The sequence below is a fragment of the Podarcis pityusensis genome (assembly GCF_964106645.2).
Source record: "Podarcis pityusensis genome assembly, chromosome: Z".
Lineage (NCBI taxonomy): Eukaryota > Metazoa > Chordata > Lepidosauria > Squamata > Lacertidae > Podarcis > Podarcis pityusensis.
This window is the reverse complement of record NC_138044.1, coordinates 50,637,925-50,653,830: the sequence shown is the minus strand read 5'-3', so window position 1 is coordinate 50,653,830 and position 15,906 is coordinate 50,637,925. Positions and strand designations below refer to the sequence as shown.

The following is a 15,906-nucleotide window of genomic DNA, read 5'->3' as shown; positions in this document are numbered from 1 at the left end:
GTATGTTCGTAGCAAAAGGAAGAACAAAGAAACAGTGGGGTCACTCAGAGGAGAAGATGGTGAAATGCAAACAGGGGACACAGAAAGGGCTGAACTCCTCGATGCCTTCTTTGCCTCAGTCTTCTCCGATAAAGAAAACAATGCCCGACCTGAAGAATTTGGAGCAAATGATTTAGCAGAGGAAACACAGCCCAGAATAACTAAGGAGATAGTACAAGAATACTTGGCTAGTTTAGATGTATTCAAGTCTCCAGGGCCAGATGAACTGCATCCAAGAGTATTAAAAGAACTGGCAGATGTGATCTCAGAACCACTGGCAGTCATCTTTGAGAATTCCTGGAGAACAGGCGAAGTCCCGGCAGACTGGAGGAGGGCAAATGTTGTCCCTATTTTCAAAAAGGGGAAAAGAGAGGACCCAAATAATTACCGCCCAGTCAGTCTGACATCAATACCAGGGAAGATTCTGGAGCAGATCATTAAGCAAAAAGTCTATGAGCACCTAGAAAGGAATGCTGTGATCACCAATAGTCAGCATGGATTTCTGAAAAATAAGTCATGCCAGACTAACCTGATCTCGTTTTTTGACAGAATTACAAGCCTGGTAGATGAAGGGAACGCAGTGGATGTAGCCTATCTTGATTTCAGCAAGGCATTTGACAAGGTGCCCCATGATATTCTTGTAAAGAAGCTGGTAAAATGCGGTCTTTGACTATGCTACCACTCAGTGGATTTGTAACTGGCTGACTGACCGAACCCAAAGGGTGCTCATCAATGGTTCCTCTTCATCCTGGAGAAGAGTGACTAGTGGGGTGCCACAGGGTTCTGTCTTGGGCCCGGTCTTATTCAACATCTTTATCAACGACTTGGATGATGGACTCAAGGGCATCCTGATCAAATTTGCAGATGACACCAAACTGGGAGGGATGGCTAACACCCCAGAGGACAGGTTCACACTTCAAAACGACCTTGACAGATTAGAGAACTGGGCCAAAACAAACAAGATGAATTTTAACAGGGAGAAATGTAAAGTATTGCACTTGGGCAAAAAAAAATGAGAGGCACAAATACAAGATGGGTGACACCTGGCTTGAGAGCAGTACATGTGAAAAGGATCTAGAAGTCTTGGTTGACCACAAACTTGACATGAGCCAACAGTGTGACGCAGCAGCTAAAAAAGCCAATGCAATTCTGGGCCTCATCAATAGGAGTATAGCATCTAGATCAAGGGAAGTAATAGTGCCACTGTATTCTGCTCTGGTCAGACCTCACCTGGAGTACTGTGTCCAGTTCTGGGCACCACAGTTCAAGAAGGACACTGACAAACTGGAACGTGTCCAGAGGAGGGCAACCAAAATGGTCAAAGGCCTGGAAACGATGCCTTATGAGGAACGGCTAAGGGAGCTGGGCATGTTTAGCCTGGAGAAGAGGAGGTTAAGGGGTGATATGATAGCCATGTTCAAATATAGAAAAGGATGTCACATAGAGGAGGGAGAAAGGTTGTTTTCTGCTGCTCCAGAGAAGCGGACACGGAGCAATGGATCCAAACTACAAGAAAGAAGATTCCACCTCAACATTAGGAAGAACTTCCTGACAGTAAGAGCTGTTCGACAGTGGAATTTGCTGCCCAGGAGTGTGGTGGAGTCTCCTTCTTTGGAGGTCTTTAAGCAGAGGCTTGACAACCATATGTCAGGAGTGCTCTGATGGTGTTTCCTGCTTGGCAGGGGGTTGGACTCGATGGCCCTTGTGGTCTCTTCCAACTCTATGATTCAATGATTCTATGATTCCCCAGACCCTGATATATAGAGGGAGGGGAGTCCCCGGACCCTGATATATAGAGGGAGGGGAGTCCCTGGACCCTGATATATAGAGGGAGGGGAGTCCCCGGACCCTGACATATAGAGGGAGGGGAGTCCCCGGACCCTGATATATAGAGGGAGGGGAGTCCCCAGAGCCTGATATATAGAGGGAGGGGAGTCACCAGACCCTGATAAATAGAGGGAGGGGAGTCCCCAGACCCTGATATATAGTGGGGGTGGGTTGGGTTTTCTCCAAATGGTTGTAGGACTCAGTGGGTATGGTCAGCCTGCTAGCGACTATGAATGACTGAAAAAGCAAGGGATGGTATGCAGATGACCCAAAATAGCTTTAGCGTGTGTAAAGAGACAGGAATTCAATATCTCTATTCAGACCAGCTCCCTCCATAGTTTTCAGCTGAGTGATAAGTTGCAATTCAGCCACTTCTCTTTCAAGTCTATTTCCGAAATTATTTTTTCAGAAGACAGCTGCTTGGAGATCCTGTATTGAAACTGTTAAAAAGAAAGCTGTGTTCACCTACAGCTGGCATCCCCAACCTGCAGCCCTACAACTTGGCCTACAACTCCCATGATTCCTAGCTAACAGGACCAGTTGTCAGGAATGATGGGAACTGTAGTCCAAAACATCTGAGGTTGGGAATGCCTGACCTACAGCCTAAACCAATTCTGGGCTTCGGCCTTGGAACGTTTCCTTCAGAGTGCTTCATTGAACTCGCACAAGTTGCTCTCCATCAAGGTTGAAGCTCTGTTTTCCCAATCCGTGGCTTTGCACGGTGAGTATGTGTTGTGTTTTCCAAAGCTTTTCCTCAGCCTTAACGCTCCTGCCATAAATAGGAAGGGGGGGTGTTATGTACTGAGTTGAATAGGATCCAAACTGCAGCAGTCTGATTGGTCCTAGAACAATAGGATTCAAATTGCAGCAGTCTGATTGGTCCTAGAACAATAGGATTCAGCAGTCTGATTGGTCCTAGATCAATGCAGCAGTATGATTGGTTGGCAGGAACCACCCAATCATGCTCCAGATATAAGTGAATCCACAACCTGATTGGCTTACAGTAGAATTCCAGAATTAGCCAATCATGTGCAGCCCATTGTGTAAATAATGTATATAAAGCAGATACTGTGAGGGGACATTCATTCATTCCTCCTCACCACTATGAGCTGAATAAAGAGCATGAAATCACTTTACGACTGAGTATATTTCAGGGTGGGAGAACGGATGAATGGTGGCATTCTCATGTTTCCTCCTGTCACTCAACGCTGCTTAAAAGGGCCCCCGCATGGATGAACTATTAGTCACTATCACCAAACAGATAATTTCAGTGGCAATCAACAGCAAGCAAAGAAGGGCATCAGAACCTCACTTCGGGGTAATGTTTCATATGAAATTGGCATATAAATTCCTTAATGGGGAGGCAGCCCAACGAAAGGGCCAAGAGGATGCAGAAATAATAAAACGCAGGGCTGGAGGCAGTAATGTTTCTGAGCTCCAGACGCTAGAAATTGCAGGAGGGGACAGGATTCTTGTTCTGAACTAGTTGTTGTTGTTGTTGATGATGATGATTTATGGTTTCTATCCCGACCATCTGGCTGGGTTTCCCCAGCCACTCTGGGCGGCTTCCAATGGAAGGTTAGAAATACATGAAAACATCTGTCATTCACCCTAAACAGGGCTGCCTTCAGATGTCTTCTAATCGTTCTTTATTCCTTTGACATCTGACGGAAGGGTGTTCCACAGGGCAGGCACCGCTACTGAGAAGGCCCTCTGCCTGGTTCCCTGTAACTTGGCTTCTAGCAGGGAGGAAACCGCCAGAAGGGAGAGGGACCAGGGTGGAGATGCTCCTTCAGGCCTACTGGGCCGAGGCCATTTAGGGCTTTCAAGGTCAACACCGACACTTTGAATTGGGCCCAGAAATGTTCTGAGAGCCAACGTAGGTCTTTCAGGATCGGCGTTATATGGTCTTGGTCAGACTTTATTTTACAGAAAGGTTCAGCCTCGCTGGCATCTTCTTAACACACTTTGAATTGGGCTCGGAAACTTCCTGGGAGCCAACGCAGGTCTTTCAAGACCGGTGTTATGTGGTCTCATTGGTCCCAGTCCCCAGTCTGGCTGCCGCATTCTGGATTAGTTGTAGTTTCCGGTCACCTTCCAAGGCAGCCCCATGTAGAGCGCATTGCAGTAGTCCAATTGGGAGATAAAACTAGAGCATTCACTACTATGGCGAGACAGTCAGCGGGCAGGAAGGGTCTCATCCTGCATCCCAGATGCAGCTGCCCTGGACACAGAATGGACCTGCGCCTCCTTAGGTCCAAAATGACCCCCAGGCTCCACACCTGGTCCTTCAAGGGTACAGTTGCCCCATTCAGGACCAGGGAGTCACCCCCCCCCTACCTACAACAGGACTTCTGTCTTGTCCGGATCCAACCTCAACCTGATAGTCATGACCCGTCCTCCAACCACATCCAGGCACTTGCACTCGACCTTCACCGCCTTCCCTGGTTCCGATTTGAACGAGAGTCAGAGGTCTCTCCCCAAAACCCCTCCCCAAAACAACAACTCTGGGGAACCCCACTACCCACCCACCCCAAAAAAGCTCAACAACTCTGGGCACTTTGTGTTAACACTTTGCGATAAATAAAGGGGTTTGGGGCTGCGGTTTGGGCACTCGGTCTCGAAAAGATTTGCCACCACTGGTCTAGGCATGCATAGGCCACCTTCGGCCCTCCAAGTATTTTGGCCTACAACTCCCATGATCCCTATCTAGAAGGACCAGTGGTCAGGGATGATGGGAAGCCTAGTCCAAAACATCTGGAGAGCTGAAGGTTGCCTATGCCTCGTCTAGGGTGAAAGTTGTCGATTTTTCCAAACATGCTTTGCCGCGAAGCGGCCAAAACCTTCCCATTTTGTGTCCCTACATCTCCGACATTTCCAAATAAAGCTTTCTCCCTGTGGCTTCTTCTCTAATGACTAATACACTGGAAACCTCTTCCAAGGCCCCGTGCTTATACTTCATTCTCGTTTGGAAAAGCGAGCCAAGTCTCCATTTGTCTCCGTTTTATTACACTTGCCAGGAACTGATATACAACACCAGGCTTCCTCAACTTCAGCCCTCCTGCTGTTTTGAAACTATAATTCCCAGCATCCCTGACCACTGGTCCTGCTAACTAGGAATGATGGGAGTTGCAGCCCAAAAACATCTGGAGGCCCAAGGTTGAGGAAGCCTGCACAACATTATCAAACCTATAGTTATGTAAATCCAACTAGCATGCCCAAAAGATTCTTCTGCAGAAGGAAACTAGATTGATTTTCCTGCTTGATTCTTTGCATCCCTCAGGTTTAAATACAGAAATAGATTATAGTTTTTTTATGAGTCATCATTAATATATTGACATACAATGGATAACCTTAAAAATCTATGTTGAATCTGGTGGTTTCAAAGGGGTCACTTTAAGACAGGCACCCCCAACCTTTGGCCCTCTTGATGTTTTGGACTACAATTCCCATCATCCTTGACCACTGGTCCTGTTAGCTAGGGATCATGGGAGTTGTAGGCCAAAACATCTGGAGGGCCGCAGGTTGGGGATGCCTGTTTTAAGAGATTAAAAAACTTTGCTGTAGATTGCTGCCACCTGTAACAAGAATTAACACTGTGTCTCTCTAGAAAAGTAAACATAGGATTACTGTTTGTTTACTGTGGGATCTGCCATGTCACTTGTCCCACGTCTCTGATACACAAAATATGGTATGGAGATCCATGCGTCTTATGTTTTATTTCTTAATTTGTTAAAAAAAAAGCTACAGGCAGCCCTGTTTAGGGAAGCTTTTAATGTCTGGTGCACTATTGTATTTTAATATTTTGTTGGAAGCCGCCCAGAGTGGTGGGTAGATATAATATTATTATTATTATTATTATTATTATTATTATTATTATTATTTAAAGTATGCATGGCTGACGAAGCCTGACAAGGCGAAACAAGGTGCTATTCCGGGAATCCTTGTCTTAAGTTCTTTTGTGTGATACCCGCATACAGCAACTATATTTTGCAAAGGCATATGTTAAGATCTTTTGTATCTTTTGTCTTATACCTGCATACAATAACTATACTTTGCAAAGGTGTACGTGGAACCCTTCAAATAAAAAGTTCATTTTCTGCGAGTACCGCTTCTTAAAGTTGTCGCATCTGACACTTGTATTCGTAAAGACGTACTGTATGTGGAACACAAAAAAAGCTTCTATTTGGACATTACGTATGTAAGAAAGGATCTATTTGTATTTCCTGTTCAGAATGGTGGTTTTTAATTGCTTCTACTTAATTTGATAATGTTTATGTTTATATGATGTATAAAGAATTCATATAGTTAAACACAGTCAGGAACTGATACATACCCATCAAAATTAGTTTTATTTCCCATTGGGCAGCGGCCGCAGACACATTGCAGGCTCAGGATTCTCTCCCAGCCGATGTGAAGCAATGTGGCCTTTTCTGAAAGTGAGCCTCCATGGTTTTACTAGCGCTCCTTTCCTCAATTTTCCTTGGTGCCTTGTCTCCTTGCCTTAGTCCCCCGCCTGGTTTCTGATACACTTTCCAACATAGCCCCAAAGCAGTTGCTTTTGCAATACCACCAACTGCCCCAAACAGAGGGTCGTGATGAGGGTCAAGCTGAAGGGTGCAAAGAATCTCCCACCTTTAAGCCTGAAAGGTGGGAGTGAGGGGGTTAAATTGGTAACAATGAAATGGGACAAGATATAGAACATCATGTACAAATGGAGGGTTGGGAAAAGTTACGGAGAATGAATTTAATATTCACTGATTGCATACTAGGGTGGTTCATAATTTATTTATTTATTAAATGCCTGCTCCAAATGTCTTCTCTTTCTACACTAGGGATTATATAGCTATATCTGAAATTTCATGCATCTCAGTTAATATCTTGACCCTGCTCCACTGAATTGACATTTCAGCCTTCACGACAATATAGGAAAACGGCTATTTTCATGAAGGAGAGTCCCTAGTGTAGTACCTTTGGAGAAGGCATTTTCAAAAAAAAGTTTTTCATGAACCGCCCTATTGTACGCTGCTAAAAGATAATTATATGAAAATGTTGTATAGAGGGTATATTACAGGGTTAAAAAATCACCGAGTTAAAAACTGGCAGTGATCTACCCCCTTTTGGGGGGTTCAGGTCAAAGCTGTTGAGCTTCTTTGGGGCGAGCTTGTGATCTGATTTGATCCTAAACTTATCTCTTGAAGAAAGTGCATCTAAGGCCCTATGCTTCAGCCGACTTAGCCCCCTAGACATAAATCTGGCAATGGCGGAGACCGTAATACAGGGGTGAGCAAGCTTTTTTGGCAGGGTCTGGTCCCTCAGACCTTGTGGGGGGCCGGACTAGATTTTGGGGGGAAAATATGAATGAATTCCTATGCCCCACAAATCACCCAGAGATGCATTTTAAATTAAAGGGCACATTATACTTATGTCAAAACATGCCCATTCCTGGACCGCCCGCTGGCGGGACTGAGAAGCCGATTGGGCCGGATCTGGTCCCCGGGCCTTAGTCTGCCTATCCATGGCATAATAGAAGGGAGAGAAGAGGGAAGAGGGAAAGCACAAGGCTTGGAGGAGGAGTCAAAGCTGCTGCTGAATTATGCCCCCAGCCAAACTCTCTTTGGCAAACACCTCTCAGCGAATGGTCAGGGATGTTCCGTCTCAGCAACAGGTGGGATTGGCCAAAGCTAAAGAGAATTTCAGACCCGAAGGTTCACAGAGAGGAGAAGCAGATGGCAAACATCTAAAAGGAACTGGAAAATCTCTCCCTCTCTCTCTCTCTCGCTCTCCTTCCTTCTTTCCTTCCTTCCCTCCCCCTCCCCCCCCCTCTCTCCCTCCCTCCCTCTCCCTCTTCTGTGATGGGAAGAGCCCCTAGTTATCAAACCTTCAGAGGTACAGAAGGGGCACTGGGGGGAAAACTACGCAGCTTTCTCTCCTGATCCACCACAGCTCAGCTGTGAAGAGAGCAGAATCGCATTGAATGAGTTGCTCATGACTCCTTGACCTAACCTACCTATCATCTATCTATCACCTATCTATTGATCATCTATCTATCTTATATCTATCTATCATCTAATCTATCATCTTATATTTTCTATCTACAGTGGTACCTGAAACTGTTCTTAACCTGAAGCACCACTTTAGCTAATGGGGCCTCCCGCTAGCACCACACAATTTCTGTTCTCATCCTGAAGCAAAGTTCTTAACCCGAGGTACTATTTCTGGGTTAGCGAAGTCTGTAACCTGAAGCGTCTGTAACCTGAAGCATATGTAACCCGAGGTACCACTGTATCTATCTATCTATCTATCTATCTATCTATCTATCATCTATCTAATCTATCTAATCTATCGATCAATCAATCAATCAATCAATCAATTATCTATCTATCTATCTATCCATCCATCCATCCATCTATCTATCTATGCCAGTGCAGGATTTAAGTATGAGCTCAACAAGCTGTAGCTTAGGGCCCCACTCTCTCTCAGGACTGGTGTTATATGGTCTCTGCGGCTGCTCCCAGTCCCCAGTCTGGCTGCCGCATTCTGAATTAGTTGTAGTTTCTGGGTCACCTTCCAAGGCAGCCCCACATAGAGTGCATTGCAGTAGTCCAAGTGGGAGATAACCAGAGCATGCGCCACTCTGGCAAGACAGTCAGTGGGCAGGGAGGGTCTCATCCTGCATCCCAGATGGACCTGCCCTGGACACAGAATGGACCTGTACCTCCATGGATCCAAAATGACCCCCAGGCTGCACACCCAGTCCTTCAGGGATACAGTTGCCCCATTCAGGACCAAGGAGTCCCCCACACCCAGCAGCCTCCTGCCCCCCCCCCAAGAAGAGTAGTAGAAGAAGAAGAAGAAGAAGAAGAAGAAGAGTTTGGATTTGATATCCCGCCTTTCACTCCCTTTAAGGAGTCTCAAAGCGGCTAACATTCTCCTTTCCCTTCCTGCCCCACAACAAACACTCTGTGAGGTGAGTGGGGCTGAGAGACTTCCGAGAAGTGTGACTGGCCCAAGGTCACCCAGCAGCTGCATGTGGAGCAGCAGAGACGTGAACCCGGTTCCCCAGATTACAAGACTACCGCTCTTAACCACTACACCACACTGGCTCTCAGAGTACTTCTGTCTTGTCAGGATTTAACCTCTATCTGCTCTATCATATAAGGAAGGAAAGTGGGTACAAACAGCTCTTTGGGGGAGGGGAATTCCCACCCTCCACGCAGGTATCAAATCAGAAGTTTGGAACAATGTCCGCCTGCTGCAGCATCATCCATCTCTGTCCAATACATCATTTTCACTGGTACCCCAAAGGGATAAACCAGCAGGAATATTTTGGGGGCAACTGGGATGGCAATGGTCACATTGTGTCTGTCGTTCGTTACAAAGGCAGAGAAAGCTTTTTGAGAGCCCTAAACGTCAAGATCCTATGGGAAGGATTAAGCGGAAAGGTTACCCTGCAAATAGTCGGCATGGCAGCCGAAGCGAGCCAAATGGTGTTCTAAAATGAGCTGCCAGGCTGCGAGCCACTAAACAGCCCCACAAGAACATGCAAATATTTTGTTCCAACTTGAATAATCGCGTTAATCCCTTTGTCACGCAGCCAACCTTAGAGCTTAGTTTCCATGGTGTTTGGAAGACAACTTGGCACACACAGAAGAAGGCAGCAAGATGAAATGCTTGGCCTCCCATAGTTGCTGCTACTCAAAATAGAGCATGAAGGACCAGGTGTGCAGCCTGGACACCATTTTGGACTCAGAGGTGTTCATGAAGGTGCAGGTTCATTCTGTGTCCAGGGCAGCTCCATTTGGGACACAGGATGAGACCCTACCTGCCCAGAGTGGCGCATGCTCTGGTTATCTCCCGCTTGGACTACTGCAATGCACTCTACGTGGGGCTACCTTTGAAGGTGACCCAGAAACTACAACTAATCCAGAATGCGGCAGCCAGACTGGGGACTGGGAGCGGCCCCTGAGACCACATAACACCAGTCCTGAGAGACCTGCATTGGCTCCCAGGACGTTTCCAGGCACAACTCAAAGTGTTGGTGCTGACCTTGAAAGCTCTAAATGGCCTGGTAGAGGAAACTTTCCTCTGGTTGTCACTATTAAGAGGATGCCAGCAAGGTTGAACCTTTCTGTAAAATAAAAGTTTTAAATCAAGTCTCACCAAGGCCATATAACACCAGTCCTGAAAGACCTGCATCGGCTCCCGGGGCTTTTCTGGGCACAATTCAAAGTCTCAGTGCTTACCTTGAAAGCCTTTAACGGCCTCAGCCCAATAGACCTGAAGGAGCATCTCCACCCCGGACACCGGGGTCCCTCTTCTGAGGGCCTTCTGGTGGTTCCCTCCCTGTGAGAAGCGAGGTTACAGGGATCCAGGCAGAGGGCCTTCTCGGTAGTGGCACCCGCCCTGTGGAACGCCCTCCCATCAGATGTCAAGGAAATAACTGTCTCACTTTTAAAGGACATCTGAAGGCAGCCCTGTTTCGAGAAGTTTTTAATGACTGGTGTTTCAATGTATTTTTAACCTTCTGTTGGAAGCTGCCCAGAGTGGCTGGGAAAACCCAGCCAGATGGGCGGAGTAGAAATAATAAATTGTTATTATTACTATTATTACTATTACTATTATTATTATTATTAGACTGAGCTAGGGAGGCCACGTTCTGACCCCAACATCTCTGGGGCTGCAGACCAAACTGCATCATTTTCAATCTGGAGATGGATCAACAACAAAAGTGTGGATTCTTCTGTCATCCTCTTTGCAGTTATTTTAACTGCATGCCAGGAACTGTGTCTGCTTGGCTGGGACCCCGACATAAGCTTCTGTGATATAAATCACATTTTATTTTTATGCAGCTTGTCTGGCCGGCTTGCTACGCAGGCAGGTCAAAGGCTGGGCAGGGCGCCATGGGCAGAGGTTTCCCAAAAGGTCTCCATTGCATTGCAGTGAACATGCAGCCCTCGCTCTGCATGTGCCAACTGGGGCCCTGGCACAGCCCTGCCCTTTTATGGACCTTGGTTGTCTCGTCTGGGACCCCTAAACGTATTTTTATTGCATTTCTCCATCGTTCAGGGTGAGGGGTTTTCTGTCCACAGCAGGAATCTTAAGAGCCATGGAGTTTTTTGGGGAGTGGCAGGTCAGGGCCGTCTTGACCCAGGGGCGCAAGGGGCGTGGGGCACTTGGGTGCCAAATTCTGGGGTGCACGGAAGTCTACCTGTTATGAAAGAATCAATCATTTTGATCAAGCTAGAAAAACAAAAGACATCTATATATAGTAGGGCGGTTCATAAAAAACCTTATTTTTTAAGACCTGCTCCCAAGGTTTTATCTTACTGCACTAGGGATTATATAGCAATATCTGAAATTTCATGCATATCAGTTAATATCTTGACCCTGCTCCACTGAATTGACATTTCAGCCTTCACGACATAGGAAAATGGCCAAGTAAACAACTATTTTCATGGAGGAAAACTGGACATTATTATTATTATTATTATTATTATTATTATTATTATTATTTTATTCTGTCTCTCTCTCTCTCTCTCTCTCTCTCTCTCTCTCTCTCTCGCTCGCTCTCTCTCGACTGCATCAGACAAACATGGCTACCTACCTGAATCTGATGTTTGTAGTTATTTTAACTGCACATCTGGAACCGTGGCTGCTTTGCTGGGACCATAGTACTCTTTTCTAAGCTTCTGTGATGATATAAATCCCATTTTATTTTTATGCAGCTCGTCTGGCTGGCTTACTACACAGGCTAGGCAGAGGTTTTCCGAAAGGTCTCCATTATGTTGCAGTGAACATGCAGCCCTCGCTCTGGATGTGCCAACTGGGGCCCTGGCACAGCCCTGCCCTTTTATGGACCTTGGTTGTCTCATCTGGGACCCCTAAACATACTTTTATTGCAGGGGATTTCCCTTTCTCCCTCTTTTAAAATTAACTTTTATTTGCTTCTCACATTACTACTTTGATCCATTTAAAATAAAACACCTTTTAACATTTTTTGACGTACGTTGTATATATATGTATCCAAACATCCTTCTGCAATTTCACCCTTAGTGTCCCTATGACCTTCCCTCCACCCATGCTTGGCCCCATTAGATTGATTTCTACAGTATATCCTTTATTTGTGTTCAAACAGTATACTGTATTTTTCCGTGCCTTCTGGCAGTTCCCTCATTGCAAGAAGCAAAGCTACAGGGAACCAGGCAGAGGGCCTTCTCAGTAGTGGCGCCCGCCCTGTGGAACGCCCTCCCCTCAGATGTCAAAGCGATAAATAACTACCTGACAGTCAGAAGACATCTTAAGGCTGTTCAGGGAAGTTTTCAATGTGTGACATCTTAGTGTATTTTTGGTCTCTGTGGAAGCCACCCAGAGTGGCTGGGGAAACCCAGCCAGATGGGCGGGGTACAAATAATAATTTTTTAAAAAATTATTATTATTATTATTATTAAACTAGGTTTCCCCCCTAAAAAATAATGTCAAAAATTAGGGGGGCGTCTTGTACATGGATATCTCTCCCCCCCCATTTTCTTAAATCTGAGTCCCCAAAAATAGGGGGCATCTTATACATGGGGGCATCTTATAGACAGAAAAAATTTGTACTTTAGATATTAGCCCATATAATCTTGTAGCTCTTTCTATTGTAACTGTGGATTTCAGTCTAAACATATAAATCAATTTCATTCAGAACACTGTTTTCCCATAGATTCATCTACACATTCCCACTCTTTCTTTAAGTTTTGGTTAGAATGTAATCTGATTGCTGTCATCGTTTTGGCCAATTCAATGAATTCACAAAATTCAATTTGCCCTTCTGCCACTGAAAGGACTTTATCTCCCTTCCAGTTTTTTGCCACCAAAATCCTGGAGGCGTATAATAATTTTTTTTCTTGTTGTTGGGGATGTCCCTATTCCTAGAAGAAAGGCTTCTGGGCCATTTAGAGAGATGGGAAAGGTTATGGAAAACCGATATAAACTTTACAGCCTGCTATCTGATTAAAGAGAATATAATGAAGATGTTCTATCGTTGGTACCTCACCCCAGTAAAATTATCAAAGATGTACAAAAAGTACTCAAATCTCTGCTGGAGGGAGGTGGGGACAATGTGCCACATGTGGTGTAAGCTGGTTAAACAGTTTTGGATTGTGATACATGAAGAGCTCCAAAAGATACTTAGGAGTTCAATTTGTAAAAAGCCAGAATGTTTTCTGCTGGGCTTAATATCTAGTGACATCCCCAAGGATAAAAGGAATGTATTCCTTTATTCAACAGCAGCGGCCAGAATATTAGTGGCAAAAAACCGGAAAACAGACAAAATTCCAGAATTACTAGAATGGCAAGCTAAACTTTGTGAATTTGCAGAGATGGCAAAGTTAACAGCAACAATTAGAGGCTGTGCTAATAAAATTTTTTATAAAGAGTGAGAGTGCGTAAAGGATTACATGAAAAGAGTTGGCTTCGGAGTCTAAAATTGATATGCGATAGTTTAAAGGGCTCAAGGTTATAGGATGATATTAAAACAAATATGGAAAAACAAATATAAACAGCTGTTAACTCAACAACAAAAACAGCAACAACAGTATGTAAAGAAGATCGTACATGGGTGAAGGGAAGCAACAAGTTTAGGGGGAAGGAGGTGAGGGCATTAATTGAAAAATTGTTAAAGATATATATGGGACCTAAGAGATTAAGGATAAGGAACCAAAAGGAGACAGAAATTAAGGAATAGTAAAATAAGGGAATCTGAGAGGAATCAGTACAAATGAAAATATGAGACTCAAGGTTTTGTTATATACTGTTTTGTCTTGGATGTGAAGTCTTTTGTTGTAAAGATTGTACATAAAATGAATAAAGAAGTGTTACCCGGGGGGGCGGGGGAGAGAAGAAAGGCTTCTGGTCTTTTTTCAAATGTCATTTTGAACACCCATTAAAATTCTTCGTAAATATTACCCCAGAGCTTTTTGATTTAATCGCATTGGGGCGGGGAATTTTCGGTTTGCAGCAGGACTCTTAACAACCATGGAGGGGTTTTTTTGGGGGGTGGTGGCAGGTACTACTAGCTGAGACCCTCCACCCATTTCCTCCCAAGCCACAAAACTAATAGCATCCCCCAGAAATTGCCTTCGTCATTGACATCCGTTTCCGCATTTCCGCTTCCTTCACCATCGTTTTTCTCGCACATGTGGGTGACCTCGGTGAAGCCTCTGGGCTCTGCGTTCTCCTTTGGGTGTTCTCAGTGACAGTGAGGAGAGAAGATGTCACAGTTAACAGGAGATGGAGGACCAGGGAGGCATCCGTGGTTGCTTAGCAACCACCTATCGGATGCCACCGAGGCCTCTGGGAGGAGGCTGGCAGTGCAAATGGGTATTCCCTGGTCTCCCACTACTTTGGGTGAGGTGGACTTTCTTTCCTTCTCTTTTTATAGTAATATTGATTAAATTTCCATTTTAACAATCTAATAAATACCACATTAAAAACATTCCAAATGATAAAATCACCAAATGATCCAAATATTAAGCCAAATAGTAAGTCTTTGGTTGACTTCCCATGCTCTGAGGTTCGGGGCGGGTGGGCGTGATGGTGATTTCACATTTGTGCGGCTTATCTTAATTAGTCCAGGTCAATCCAATAAAACATTCCGATATTGATCCTTCGTTTATTTTTAACAGACTGAGTTCGTCCGGCAAGTGGGTTGGACCAATGTCATATGTTTCTGTGTGGATATTTATTTTCTTTATTTCTCTCTTTATATTCTTTGGACTCAACAGTCTGTCCGTGCCGTTTCTCTTTCTCTTTCTTGTGCCTGTGATTTTCCACTGCGACGCGTCCCAAGGTGGAGGAAATCTGGCTTTTTGCCATTTGTACCAGGCATATGTCCAAACTTCTTTGTTTTATTTCCTTCCATGACAAATCAGCCTGCACTTTGGCTAGAAACCATCATTTCCATCATCTATTCTTGTCAATCCGTTGAAGGTAATTGCAAAATTCACAAATCATTTCCATGCAGGTAATTTGATAGCTAGACTATAATCATAACAATGATGAAATACTCTTTCTTTCTTTCCCCTCCTACTTATGCACATAAACAATCAGGCACGCAGTCCTTACAGGGAGGTTGGCCAAATAAGATAGCAAATACGAAGTATATCAAAAAGAAATAATGGAGGCACATGCCCCCCTTCCATTCCGACATAGGGTGAGGTGGACTTTCAGTACAGAATCAGGTAGATAGCTGTGTTGATCTGACGCATTCGAAATATATTAAAAAATAAAAACATTGTCTAGTAGCAGCTTAGAGACCAACTAAGTTTGTTCTTGGTATGAGCTTTTGTGTGCATGTTTCAGTGTATCTGAAGAAGTGTGCGTGCACACGAAAGCTTAGACCCAGAACAAACTTAGTTGGTCTCTAAGGTGCTACTGGACAATTTGTTCAGTACAGAAGTTAGGAAGCCAAGAATATAGGACTGCACTTGAGAGAGCCTGGCCAGCAAGGCAGTGTAGCCCTGCCCTTTTCCTGAGGATTCCAGATTTCCTTTCTGGTTAGTTAAAAGCATGGGTAGGCAACCTAAGGCCCAGGGGCTGGATCAGACCCAATCACCTTCTAAATCCGGCCCGCAGACGGTCCGGGAATCAGCGTGTTTTGACATGAGTAGAATGTGTCCTTTTATTTAAAATGCATCTCTGGCTTATTTGTGGGGCATAGGAATTCGTTTATTCCCCCCCCTTAAAATATAGTCTGGCCCCCACAAGGTGAAGTAAACAGCTATTTTTGTGGAGGAGGGTCGAGATATTAACTGATATGCATGAAAATTCAGATATAGCTATATAATCCCTAGTGTGGTAAGATAAGACCTTTGGAGTAGGCATTTTCAAAAAAAAGTTTTTTATGAACCGCCCTACCGTACAAGCGGTGGGTTGGCGCTTTAAATTGGCCATTGGCAGCCGCCCCAGCCGCCCAAAATAAAATCGAGATTAAAGTGACTCATCCGTTTACAATGGATTCATTCCTTGACACCGCGGACGTCAAGAGAAGATACAGAG

General features: G+C 44.8%; 1 protein-coding gene and 1 long non-coding RNA gene across 3 annotated transcripts in view; one reads left to right on the top strand and one right to left on the bottom strand.

Annotated features, from left to right (window-relative positions):
- Positions 1 to 15,906, bottom strand: part of FHL1 (four and a half LIM domains 1) — a 70,159-nt gene that overhangs the window by 39,129 nt on the left and 15,124 nt on the right. The window lies entirely within an intron of this gene.
- Positions 7,045 to 15,906, top strand: part of LOC308468322 — a 42,325-nt gene continuing 33,463 nt past the window's right edge. Inside the window, exons 1-2 of the long non-coding RNA XR_013981567.1 lie at positions 7,045 to 7,534; positions 7,968 to 8,143. This is a non-coding gene — a long non-coding RNA (uncharacterized lncRNA). The remainder of the gene's footprint in view (positions 7,535 to 7,967; positions 8,144 to 15,906) is intronic.